Genomic DNA, 12151 nt, shown 5'->3' with positions numbered 1-12151 from the left:
AAATCCGCAGGTATATCAATGATATAAAATACAGAGGAATTAGATTAAGGGTAGTTGCTACCTGACTTGTGAATCTCCAACATGCAAAAGGGAAATATGCAGAGAAAGTCAGCAGAGGCCTCTGCAGGCTTGGAGGTGAGGGTCAGCCTGGGGATCCCATTATCAGCACTAGAAAGTGTTCCGGTTTCAAAGGCAGCACACAACAGGGAGTTGGCAAGTAAGAGTTTACCAGTCACTCACCCACAGTGGACAGCCAGCCTGCCAAAGAATGGGGCGACTGCAGAGGCAAGCCCAGAGCTGTTCCAAATAAGGAATGGAAGCTCTTTAGCAAAACACATTCCTGGCTAAGTCTGCCTCTAATTTTGACTCTCACCTCCAGGAGCCCAACTACCCGAAAGGCTGTTTGGACTCTCAACTGGCAAAGTAAAATGAGGGTAAATTTAAACTTTTTAAAGAAAATTTCTCCCTTCATTTGAGGCTTCCCAAGATTCCACCAGGAATTGACATAAATCTCTAACAGGACCCATCTCAATTCTTAAACCTAAGAGGAAAAGACAAAACACAAAAAATGATGAGGGAAAACATAAGATTAATAGAAGTAATAATCATTGATTCTATCTTCCTATAAAAGGGCGTCCTTAAAAAATAAACAGAAGTAATTTTAATTAAATGTTTTCCTAGACTGAAGGAAAACCTTTATAAGCAGATAAAAAGGGATCAAATAAAACCAGAAAAAAGAAAACATCCAACATATGCTGTTGTAATTTTGTATCTCCAAAGATAAAAATAAGAACATAAAAATCACTCAGAAAATAAAATCTAGTACTTACAAAGTAACAAAAATTCAAGCTGGCCATAGACTTCTACCATGCCAAATATCAGAAAGCAATTTAACAACATTATCAGATTTTGAGAATAATATGGGTATAATTCAAGATATATAATTCAAGATATCTATACCTATATTTACTAGGATTCCCAAGTATATATGAAGCCAACAAATACATTCTCAAGGTGTGGACCAGTTCAAAATTTCATCCTTTATATGCTTTTCCAGAAAATAAAAACAAAACCGAAAAAGCATACTCTGGGACAGTGGTCTTTCAAGGAGGATAGATTCATGGGTCTCCAGTTAAATGGATTCATGACCTAGATTTAGCAAAGCCAACCTTAACGAAATGGACAAACAGTTTTAAAAGATTAAAAAGAAGTGGTAAATGAAATACAATTCTAATTATATAAGGACAACTAAACATGAAAATGACTGGCTTTTTTTTTCCCTAAGACAAGCTCCCCTTCCTAGTGTAAGTGCTTCCTGTGTCATTTTTATGAACTAAAAACTAATTATAATCAGTCAAAAAACAATTGGAATTATTAAGAACACTATATGGAATATCACTTTATATCCATTATTATTAACAATTCTCACTCCGGGAAAGCACAATATTGGGGGAATCGAGTTGTGAAGAGCCTTGTAACATCTTGCAGTACGTCAACCAGGACCCTAGGTCAGAGCAAGAGCTGTGCTCCCAAGGAGGGCATCACATGAACTCCCACTAAGCAGTTCAGATCAGCAGCACTGAACATCATCTCCCCTGGAAAGTCCCAGGCTTTGTGCCATTATTAGTGCAAAATCAGCAGTGTGGGGCTTCACCCAGACGTAGTCACCAGCAGTGCCGGGCAGACATTGGGCACAGCCACATTCATGTATCCAGTGTAAAAGTCTGACCCAAAAGAAAGTTGCAAACTGAAGCAAACCCCTAGTCCAGTGGCTTTAACAAACCCAGAGAAGAAGTGACACAGGATAAAGTATCTTCAGGATGTATAAGACGTACTAGAAATTCACATCTGCTCCCATCTCTCCAGCTTCTGAGAGGAGCAGAAGATCCACAACACCCTGGCAGGCATGAAGGGAACCTGGGACAACACACCTACGGCAAGATTCACCTCTCTTTATTCAAGGTCGACTAAACAGCGGGGGAAAAGAAACCTACAAAAAGATTCAGCAATAAAGTGGAGAATAGTCTTCAAAGTTCAGAGAAAGGACTCACTTTTGAAAAGAAAAGTTCACTGATGGAAACAAGCAAATTTTAGGGAGCACCTGCTTTGTGGTCAATAAAATTCAAGAGAACGGATCTGTGAAGCAAAGATAAAAGCTGAAATCATAATGTAATAAAAGTGAACATATTGAGAGAGAAGAAGTTAAATAGAAACAAAACATGGCAATAGAAAGACTGTAAGAACTTAAAAAAAAAAAAAAGGTAAATAGTGACCAGCTTTCAGTATACCCAATTCCTGTCTGGACCAGCACCCGGCACAAATGTAAGCTACAGCCATCCCCGTCCACATAAGCTGCCAGCTTTCTGCTTTATGCAGTTGCCACACAAACCCTAGGAAATTCCAGATGTCCTATTTTCAAACATTGTTGAGCTCTAGGGTAGCCCTCAGGTGGGTGCTGCTCCACTGGCCTCTCAGTCTACCACCTCAACTCCAGCCCAACCCTTTATCCTTCTTGGAACATCCTGCCTTGACCCCAGCCCACCACCTGCCATCTACCTCTTGGGGAAACTGCTGCTTTGTGGGCAGAAGAGATTGAAATTAGCTCTTTCACCACTGGTCACCAACTCGTCTCAAAAACTGAAAAATTTCCTAAAGTTTCTGGGAATAAGGAGGCACCTTTCCCTATTTTCCAACATACTACAGGTTTGTCCTAGATCTCAATCCATCTTGAGAAGGGTTGTCTAAAAACAGCCAAGGTCCTTCATACCCGTATTATAAAATATTTTTGTTAAACTAGGAGATTAGTTAAGCAGGAAAGCTCAGATGCCTTCCTTTGTTTTCCTAGTAAAGTCTGTCTGGATGTTTTTCCATGTGAATTCATTTTACCTAAAAGGCCAATGTCCCCAAGGACAGGTTCCATGATAAGTTGTCGCCTGTAAGTCTAGCTTTTTAATACTACTCAAAAGGTCTGGGTCTGGGCACCTAAAGGAAGGGAGGGCTGGAGGGAGGGAGAAAGGAAACGTACAACAACAATAATAATAAAGTTTCTCTTCTGAGTGAATGTTCATAGTTTCCAGCACTCCATCAATTTCTGTCACTGTTGGCTGCCAGATAACAGTTCCAGGATAGAAGTGCAACACCATTTTAGGAAGAGCTTACTCATTCAAACTTTGGCAAGATGCCTTTCTGTTAAGATAGTGTATAATTTCATCGTGGATGAGCCTTTGCATCTTTACGTGAGTCTTTCATTTCTCCACGTGAGCCCTGCTTTCTCTAGGCTTCTTAGCTATGAGGTATATGATAAACCACTGCATCACTTCAGTGCTTTGTGCCCTCAGGTCCAGAGCAAGTCCTGGACAAATGCTAAGTTACTTTGAGACCATGCCATTATTGGGGATGCAGGAAAATGTGGGAAGAGAGAAATTAAGTGAGAAAGGACCTGCACACTGTATTTTGGCACTTGAAAGGCTGCTGGAATGGAAGATACAGAGTTGTCTCTTTTTCCCACAAAAATAATTTCTAGGACCAAGACGGCTGACTTTATTAGGAAGTGACTTCTTGACTCAACTTTATAACTTAGAAAACTGCCCTGCAGTGGCCTCAGCACTATTCCCTGTACCCAACTGAGGTCCTGAAACCCTGCAGCACTAAGCCTGGAGAGCACATACATCCGTCGAGCTTTAGACACTACTGGAATGAAATCAGAAAAGCACAAGAGAAAATAAATTAGAATAAAAAGCCATGAAACACACTTTCTCGTATCTGTCCATTCTGCCCAAGGTTATTCCCTAGAGAATGGATAAGCAGCTCCTAACATGTCAGCACGGCCAATGATGGCTGCCATCTTAGACAGGCTTTGTTTAGTCTGAAAGAATGTCAAAGGGAACTGGATCCTTTACAGCATTTCCTGTACATGTCCCAATGAGTCATGAGTCCTAAAGACTCATTTAAATTAAAAAAATTACCATTTCAGCTCATCACATCCGTGTATTTGTAAGGCAAAGGCATCTCTACGTACTTTTCACACACCTGTTTCCTCTATGTCACTCCCATTCCTGCCACTTACCTAAATGCCACAGAAAGTAAACTGAAACAACACCTCCAAATGGGATTTCAGGCTTATGCTTTAATGTCATCCAATGATGCCATCTGAATATTTTTCTGGAGATCTGTTTGTGTCTATAATTAACTAAGATTGCTGTACTTGAAACATTCCTTCAGCATTTACTGGGTGCTTTCCGTGTGCAGGTACTGTGATAGGCTCCAGGAATAAAAGGGGGGAAACACAGTGCCTTCCCTCAATTAGGGAAGACAGACAGCTAGTCAGCACTTACCGTGCAAGTACAGCAAGCTGGATGGCCGAAGTCCGACAAGGGGACTAAGAAAGTACAAAGGAGAAGAATCTCCAAGTAATAACGTCCTCCTTAGAGGCGGTGATATCAGAGCTGAACCAAGGCCATAGTGACGTCAACCGGACAAGCAAGATGGGATGAAGAAATGGTGGACTGGGGACAGAGGGAGCAGCCTGAAGACAGTGATCCATTCAGGGAATTCCATGGGTGGCTGGAACTCAGGGGGTATATTAAGATATGAAATATCAGAAGAGGCAGGAGGCAGATCCTGGTGGGCTTGGCTAAAAAAATTTAATCTCCCCTAGAGATAATGGGGAGCCCCTGGAGAATTTTTAAGTGGGGTTAGGGGGGTGGTGTGATAAAATATGCATTTTAGAAAGATCAATCTAGCAACAGAGTAGAGGAGTGCAGGTACTTAGTGAGGGGGGGAATTCTATATGTTTTTGTTGTAATTAGGCTTGCCTGATACCCTGAACAGTGCAGTATGAATATTATCTCTCATGTGATAGCACTTTGATAGAGTGTTGCATGAGTATGGTGGTAGCATGGATTGCTGCTTTTAAGAATTTCTGGGAAAGGACTTGTTTGGGGTATGTGGTTTCCTGATTTAGTGATTTCCAAACCAAAAACAAGAACACCAACAAAAATAAAGACAAGTAAAGACAGCCCAGCTTTGTAAATTTTACCTTCTGTAAATTCTTCTATGGTTCCCAATTACACATGCTTAAGGCAAATGTACAAATAGATTTATTAAATAAATTATTGGGCTCTAATTACTTTTTCACTTAAAAAATTTTGGTACCTAGGTTCATATCTATATTTTTATATACCTCTCTATGTTATTAACTAATACAAAAAATTAGTAAGGTTATAGATTTTAAATAACATTATTAACAAAACTGACCTAATTGAACATGTACTAAACACTATATCCAGTTGCAGACATTTTCTTCAAGTGTACATGTAAGAGTTTTAAAAACCAACCATATGCTGGGTCCTATGGTAGTCTGAACAAATTTCAAATAATTGAAATCATACAAATAATGTTCTTTGACAACAGTGGAACTCAGCTTGAAATCAATAACAAAACAAAGTCTAGAAATACTACAAATGTTTAGAAATTTAGAACTATACTTCTAAACAACTATGGTAAAAGATTAAATCAGAAAACGGTTTTAAATGTTGATGAAATATGATACATCAAAACTTGTGGCATTCAAGTAAAGTAGTACTTAGAGGGAAATGTACAGCCTTAAATGAATATATTAAAAAAGAAAAAAAAACTGAAAATAGGTGATTTTATTATCCATCTCAAGAAATTTTAAAAAGAACAAGTTAATCCAAAGAAAGTAAAAGATAGCAAAAAATAAATACAAAAACAAAACATAAGGACAAAAGAAACTTAACAAAAGAAATACTCAACAAAGCCAAAAGCTGTGCCTTTGAAAAGCTTAATAAAATAAAAAGCCAAGCAAGACTGATAAATAAGAGAGAAGGCACACAAAAAATTAAGAATTTAAAAAACTACTACAGACCCTGCAGATCTGTAATGAAAGCATATCATACTTTCCTACAGATAAATTTTAAAAATTTTAGATCAGATGGGAAAATTCCATGAAAACTGACATAAGAAAAAGATAAAGTATGAACACTTCTATAACTATTGAAGAAATTGAATCCATAGCTTATTATTTTCCCACAAAGAAAACCACAGTGCTTAGCCACTTTATCAATGAATTCAATGACTAAATAACACAGTCTTCCAGAGAAAAGCAAAGGAGGAAGCATTCTGATTCATTTTATGGGACCAGCATATTCTTGATTCTAAAACCAAACAAGAACATTGTAAGAAAAGAATTACGGGGTAGTCTCTCTCATGAACATAGATGTAAAAATCCTAAACAAAATTTTAACAAATTGAATTCAGTGATAAACAAAAAAGAAAGCAAACAGCAAGCAAAATTTGCAAAAATGCAAGGTTGGTTTAACACTGTAAATCAATGAATAAATGTTACCTCTATTTTAACAGGAACAAAAGAGAAAAATCATCTGATCATCATACAAATATTAGAAAAAGCATTTGAGAAATCACCTATCATGGTAAGTACCTTAGCAAAGAAGGAATGAAAATGAATTTTCTAAATCTGATAGTGGAGCTTTAAAACAGAAAGGCTCAACAAACATCATACTTAATACTGAAATATGGGAAGTTTTCCTGTTGAGCGAGCTAATAATATGAGGACGCCTACTACCACTGCTTCTCTTCAAGATTATATGATCATTTCTCACTGGTTCAGTAAGAAGAAAGGAAGGAATAATAGATATAAGGACTAGAAAATAAAAAAAGAACTGTCACTACAGATGAAATTATACTCAGGACAGGATATCTGTAATAATTTTCAAATGAATTATTCCAATCAAAAGGTGAATTAAGCAAAATCACTGGATAAATAGCAATAAACAGTTAGAAAATGGCACTAACTACAAAAGCATCAAAATGAAAAGCATCTAAGAATAAACCTTACAACAGGCAAAAAAGTACTCCTCACAGAAGAAAAACTAAGATATTGAGAGAAGTTTAAATGGCCTAAATAAAGGGAAAGATAGTCAATATTCATAAATTACAAACTCAGCATTTTAGAAATATGAATTTTACCTACTAAATCTATCTATTGATTCAATGTAATCCCTAACAGATTCTCCATAGGTCATTTGATGGAAATTGACAGACTGATTCTAAAATTTATTTGGAAATGAAAACACCAAATACACCCAATATGGTTTTGATTAACAAGAACAACCTAACAGAACCTTATATTCTCAAACAGACTTATTATAAAGCATATAACTACGGGCCTGTATCTCTCTGCCACCTCACTATACCATTCCTCTCCTCTCAACACCCAGCTGGCTTGTGTAAGGATCTCCACATGTGCTTTTATATTAATATAAGTACAACATAAGAAGGCAAAGAAATCTGCTACAAGGCAAAAATTAAAGAGCCAAACATACATTCCTTTCTGATTATCCTATTCTACATGCAGTTGTTCCACTCCATAGGCATGGACCCATTCTTTGGATATCCACTCAAGGATATCACTACATACTTTCTTGGTTGCTGTGGATTTTCTAACGAATATTTGCATTCCTTTTGTTTTCATGAAGCTATGCCATGGAGCAGCCCCGCATATTCGATCTTCTCCTAGTTTCTGTCTTACAGAGTAAATCTCCTTTCAGGACGCATGTTTGTGAGTGTGAGAGTAAGTGAGTGCGTGTGCACACACATGCAAGCTGTGAACACTAGGCACAAAGCACTCTTGGTCCAAGAGAAGCTTTATGTTTTTATGATATTCTGGGAGTTATTTTGACCCAGGGTTAAAGTGTCGATTCATTTAGAGTTGATTATATTGACTTTGTTCCTTTGGAATTCCTGTAGTAACATAATGCAGTGATTTGGAAAGGGGTTCCTCTCCACAGTCATTATTGATCTTATAAAGAAATACTTCTTAAAAACCAGTTTAGCCCTTTCCTGTTTTTACCATCACTTAACTCATATATTTTGTTAAAAATAGTGCAAAAAAAGTACAAGATTCACCATTATACCAAGAAAATCTTTATTCCTGAAGGAAAACATTGTCTCTCTAAAGTATGACTCTAGGTTGGCAGACTGTATTGGGAGAAGACACTAATATAAGAACCTGCTCTCTTCTGGCCATTGTTTTTCCTAAAAAAAGAAATAACAAGAATGAAAACGAAAACTCAGAGGATCATTCAGAACCTACCACAGGCCATGCTGGGGACTGTGGAGGGAGAAGGAGATGAAATCCTGCCAGGCTGCCAAAAGGTAAGTTCCAGAAGCCATTTTTCATTTGCAGCTATTCATGTGGAAAGAATCACCATCACTTTTCTCTGCTGATAAACATGCCACTTCAAAAACATCTGTTTCAATAGACCAAAGAAATGAGAAGAACTAAAAACATCTTTGAATGGTGGTAATGAGGAAAGGAAGATGAGCAGAAATGAGGAGAAAGTTTACAGGAAGATTTAGGAAGGTTGAAACCATGCAGAGACACGTTCCTCTACATCTGAAGAGTCAACCCAGCCCCATGGCTCCCTCATTTGCCTTCCCTGAATTCAGTTCCTTATTCAATCTGAATCGCATCGTGTTGGGATGACTATCCAGAAAAGCTAAAGCTCACTCACCTAGCCAAATCACAGGAATTCCATCATGCTAGAAACACAGTATGTTTCAGTAAGGTACCTCCAAGATTACCTTTTCTCCCCATTTTTTTCTTTTATAATAACAGAAATAATACAAATTCATTCAAAGATAAAAATCTGCAAAGAATGGCTAATGAGATGCTAAATTAGCACAGTTCTCTTCCTTAAGATTAATTCTGGAAGAATTACAGAAATTAAAAAAAAAAAAAAAACCCTCCAGAAAACTGTGAGAAACTCCTAAGGTGACTTAAGGGCACTGCTCTGTGTGAGGACAGAGCAGCGAGTGTCCTTGGTCTAGGGCAGGAGGCAGCCCCACCAGACCGGGGAGGAAATGAGAGGAAAGTAAGTGTTGTTACAGTCTACTATTGTTTCCCTCCCCTTCACTGCCTCCAGACATACACTGGCCACCCCCACGTCTCTGGTGACTCAGAACTCTAAAAGTCAAGAGATCCTGGAGTGTTGAATCAGGGTCATTTGTCCCACCTGTGGCTCCACTAAGTTTGACATAGGTTTCAGAGGCTGCCACAGAAGGGGAAAGAATGTGGAAGGACATGTGTGGGGGGCTGGATTGGAACTCATCACCTCTGGTCACTTCCCACTGCCCAGAGTCCAAGCACATGGCCACATCTTTCCATGAGAGCAGCTGGAAGACATAGGCCAGTTGTATGCCCTGGAAATGAGGAAGGGGGTTTGGGGCAGAGCCAGCCAATCTGCCACAGCGAAAAAGTGGAATCCTGTCATCTACACTTGTTTTTTCTTCTAAGCCTTTTGTTTATACCCTGTTGAGAGGATCAAATGGAATACTGTATATGAAAGTGGCTTGTTAACTTTATAATTGATTAAACTGAGAGAAATAATCATCCTGATTATGAAATAACCTCCCAACATTCTAATAAAAATGAGATAGTTCTCAAGGAAATGATCCTGAATGATAAAGGCCAATCCCAAAAGGTTAAATACTATATGATTCCATTTATATGACATCTTCAAATGACAGATTTATGGAATGATGGACAGATTAATGGTTGCCAAGGGTTAGAGGGAGAGGAGCATGGAATGCGGATCATTGTAAGAAAGGGAGCCTTGTGATGATGGTGTAATTCTGTATCTTGACTATGGTGATGGATGTGTCAACCTACACATATAATAAAATTGCATAAAACTAAACATGCACGCACACATGCGTGCACGCACACACACACACACACTCAGGAGTACAATAAAACTGGGGAATTCTGAAGAAGATAGGTGGGTTGTGCTAACGTCAATATCCTGTTTCCTTTGGGGAAAACTGGGTAACGAGTACATAGAAATCTCTCTGAAATATTTCTTATAATAATGTAAATCTACAATCATCTCAAAATAAAAAGCTTAATTTAAAAAAAGTGACACAGTCCTCCAGCTTGTGGAATAGTGATGATAATGGGCTGGACACAAGTTGTCCCTACCCCAGCTAATTTCATAAGGGCCTCCGTGTTCATATGGCCCATTTAGTATCTGTCTCCCAGATCCCCCTGCTTGGCTTCAGCCATCGGAGCAAGGAAGGAGAAATGTGCACAGGTGAGCAGTTCACTGTGTCTGATGGCCTTGGAGAGGATCTGAGGAGGGCTTCCCAGCAGTGACATTTGGAGCGTACTGAGAACCAGAGGAAGACTCAATATTTCATGCTGGAGTTTCTCAGGATCAGCTGAGGAAACTGAGGTGCTAGCAAATGGTTAGTACGCTAACAAGATGAGGGAAGAAGAACCCCAGTGACTTGACTCAAGGGGTGCTGATTCCACCTTTCCTGGCCACAATCCCTTGGGCCCCCTAAGGTATGAGGCCCTCTTCCTCCTTACATTTGTCCTCCCTCTTTTCAGTTCATCCTCAGAAGTTTGTTTTATTTTCAGGTTAATTCTACCACACAGGCTGACAATGAAAGGGTCTGGAAATGAGGAAGTTCAGAGCTAGGTATGAGGCTGATGGAGTGAGATAATTAAGCAGGGGTGTGACAGAGCCTGTCACGGTGACTGTGTTGCATTGCACAGTCGTTTCCAATCAAACAGGAAAACAATTTGCATATTATTAACATTTGAAGTTTGTTCTCAACAGAATGGGCATTCAGTTTCCTGCCAACCGTAACTCATTTTACAGTGGCTTTGGGGTGGGGGCCAGGTAGGGTTCTGGACCTGCAGTGTTTGTTATCATTCTCATCCTCATTAGTTATTATCATTCATTGTCTGTTTGTCCTAGTGAATTCTGATAACTGTGTCCAAAGCTGAAACTTCACCATTTTGCCACATCTTAACAGAAAAAGAAGAGGGAAAGATCTTTTATTCATCGAGTCACCATCTTACTCACCAGCATTGCCTCCCTCTCTTTGCAGATGATGGCTGGGACTTGCTTCACTTCCCTTTTATTAAAATAGCGCCCTCTCCCTCTCTGTGGTTAGAAACACAGGCTTGACATGGCTCAGGTAACTAAACGAGGTAAATACTGGTAATACAGGACCCAACTCCCATAACCATAGAAACAGAACTCTCCTGTTGGCTATTTCCTGTCAAAATTTACAAGAAGAGTTGATTTATAAAGGAATTAGCAGTAATCATAGCAAATACTGATGGATCAATATGGATAAAGTACTCTGCTTGCCCCGAGTAAACTATTCCTCATTGTTCACGATGGTAATTTTTGCGGTTTAAAAATATTGTCTAATGCTTTGGAGTTTCCCCTCAGGAGCAGTGTGAGCCTCACTGAACTAGAAGTTCCTCGTATAGCGTTTTTAAAACCTCCTAAATCTTGGTATACACTCCATAATTTTTTTTAATGACACTTAAACCTAGGTGGTGTCATAATATATTCTATTTAGTAAATGTAAAAAAGAATTTTTTCCCAGAAGAGCTTCGTTGAGCTTCAGACTGTCTCAGGGACTGAAAAGAGGAAGAAACAGTTCCACTGAATGATTCTCTGTTAAAGGAAAAAGAGACACCGAGAGGATCGCATAATTTTCCATATCTGATACTGACCCTTTAGAAACATACAGGAGATTTGTAAAATCTCAAGGAAGAAGCCGTGCGCTCACACCTATGCTGTCGAGTGTTTCCACAGAGGGAGTTTTCCTTTATCCCTGTCAGGCTGCAAACACGAACACCTGGGGCTCAGCAGAGCCCCTGACCTGGCATCGCCACAGAGGGGGCACGTGCTCTGTCCACAACCTGGCAGAGCCCGAGGCCAGTCAGAGCGGGTGTGACACCTGACTACAGATCTTCCCTGGGAGCCTGCAAAGCCGCTGAGCTCGGTCCCACACTGGTGTGAAAGCAGAACAGCACGAGCATCTTTACTAGAGTTGGACTGGTCCTTAAAATGCATAGTCACACACAGTTGCTCAATGAACAGCCCAGGCCACTTCTGCACACATCTTTGGCTCTGGGCTACTTACCACTGGCCGTGGACTAGGTGCGCACTCTTCCTTCCCTTGTCCTCTCAGCCCTCCCATCCTCACACTCCCCTGAACACCCTTCCAAGATGCCACTGGAGTCAGAAGTGAAAAGCTAAAACTGTGGCCCAGGTGACCTGCCACTTAAGACTTCGCTCACCAA

At 39.5% G+C, this 12151-nt stretch overlaps 1 protein-coding gene across 11 annotated transcripts in view; it reads right to left on the bottom strand.

The window, feature by feature from the left end:
- The window catches only part of PDE1C (phosphodiesterase 1C), a 437096-nt gene that overhangs the window by 105485 nt on the left and 319460 nt on the right, over window positions 1-12151 (bottom strand). The window contains exon 1 of one of the 11 annotated variants that reach the window (XM_045507970.2): window positions 62-195. The exons of the other annotated variants lie outside the window; for them this stretch is intronic. The gene's annotated coding sequence lies outside the window, so the exon portion shown is untranslated. Of the gene's footprint in view, window positions 1-61; window positions 196-12151 lie in introns of those variants that run through there. 11 annotated transcript variants of the gene reach the window in all.

The sequence above is a fragment of the Camelus bactrianus genome, chromosome 7, assembly GCF_048773025.1.
Source record: "Camelus bactrianus isolate YW-2024 breed Bactrian camel chromosome 7, ASM4877302v1, whole genome shotgun sequence".
NCBI classification, from domain to species: Eukaryota; Metazoa; Chordata; class Mammalia; order Artiodactyla; family Camelidae; genus Camelus; species Camelus bactrianus.
This window is presented reverse-complemented; position numbering and strand designations above follow the sequence as displayed.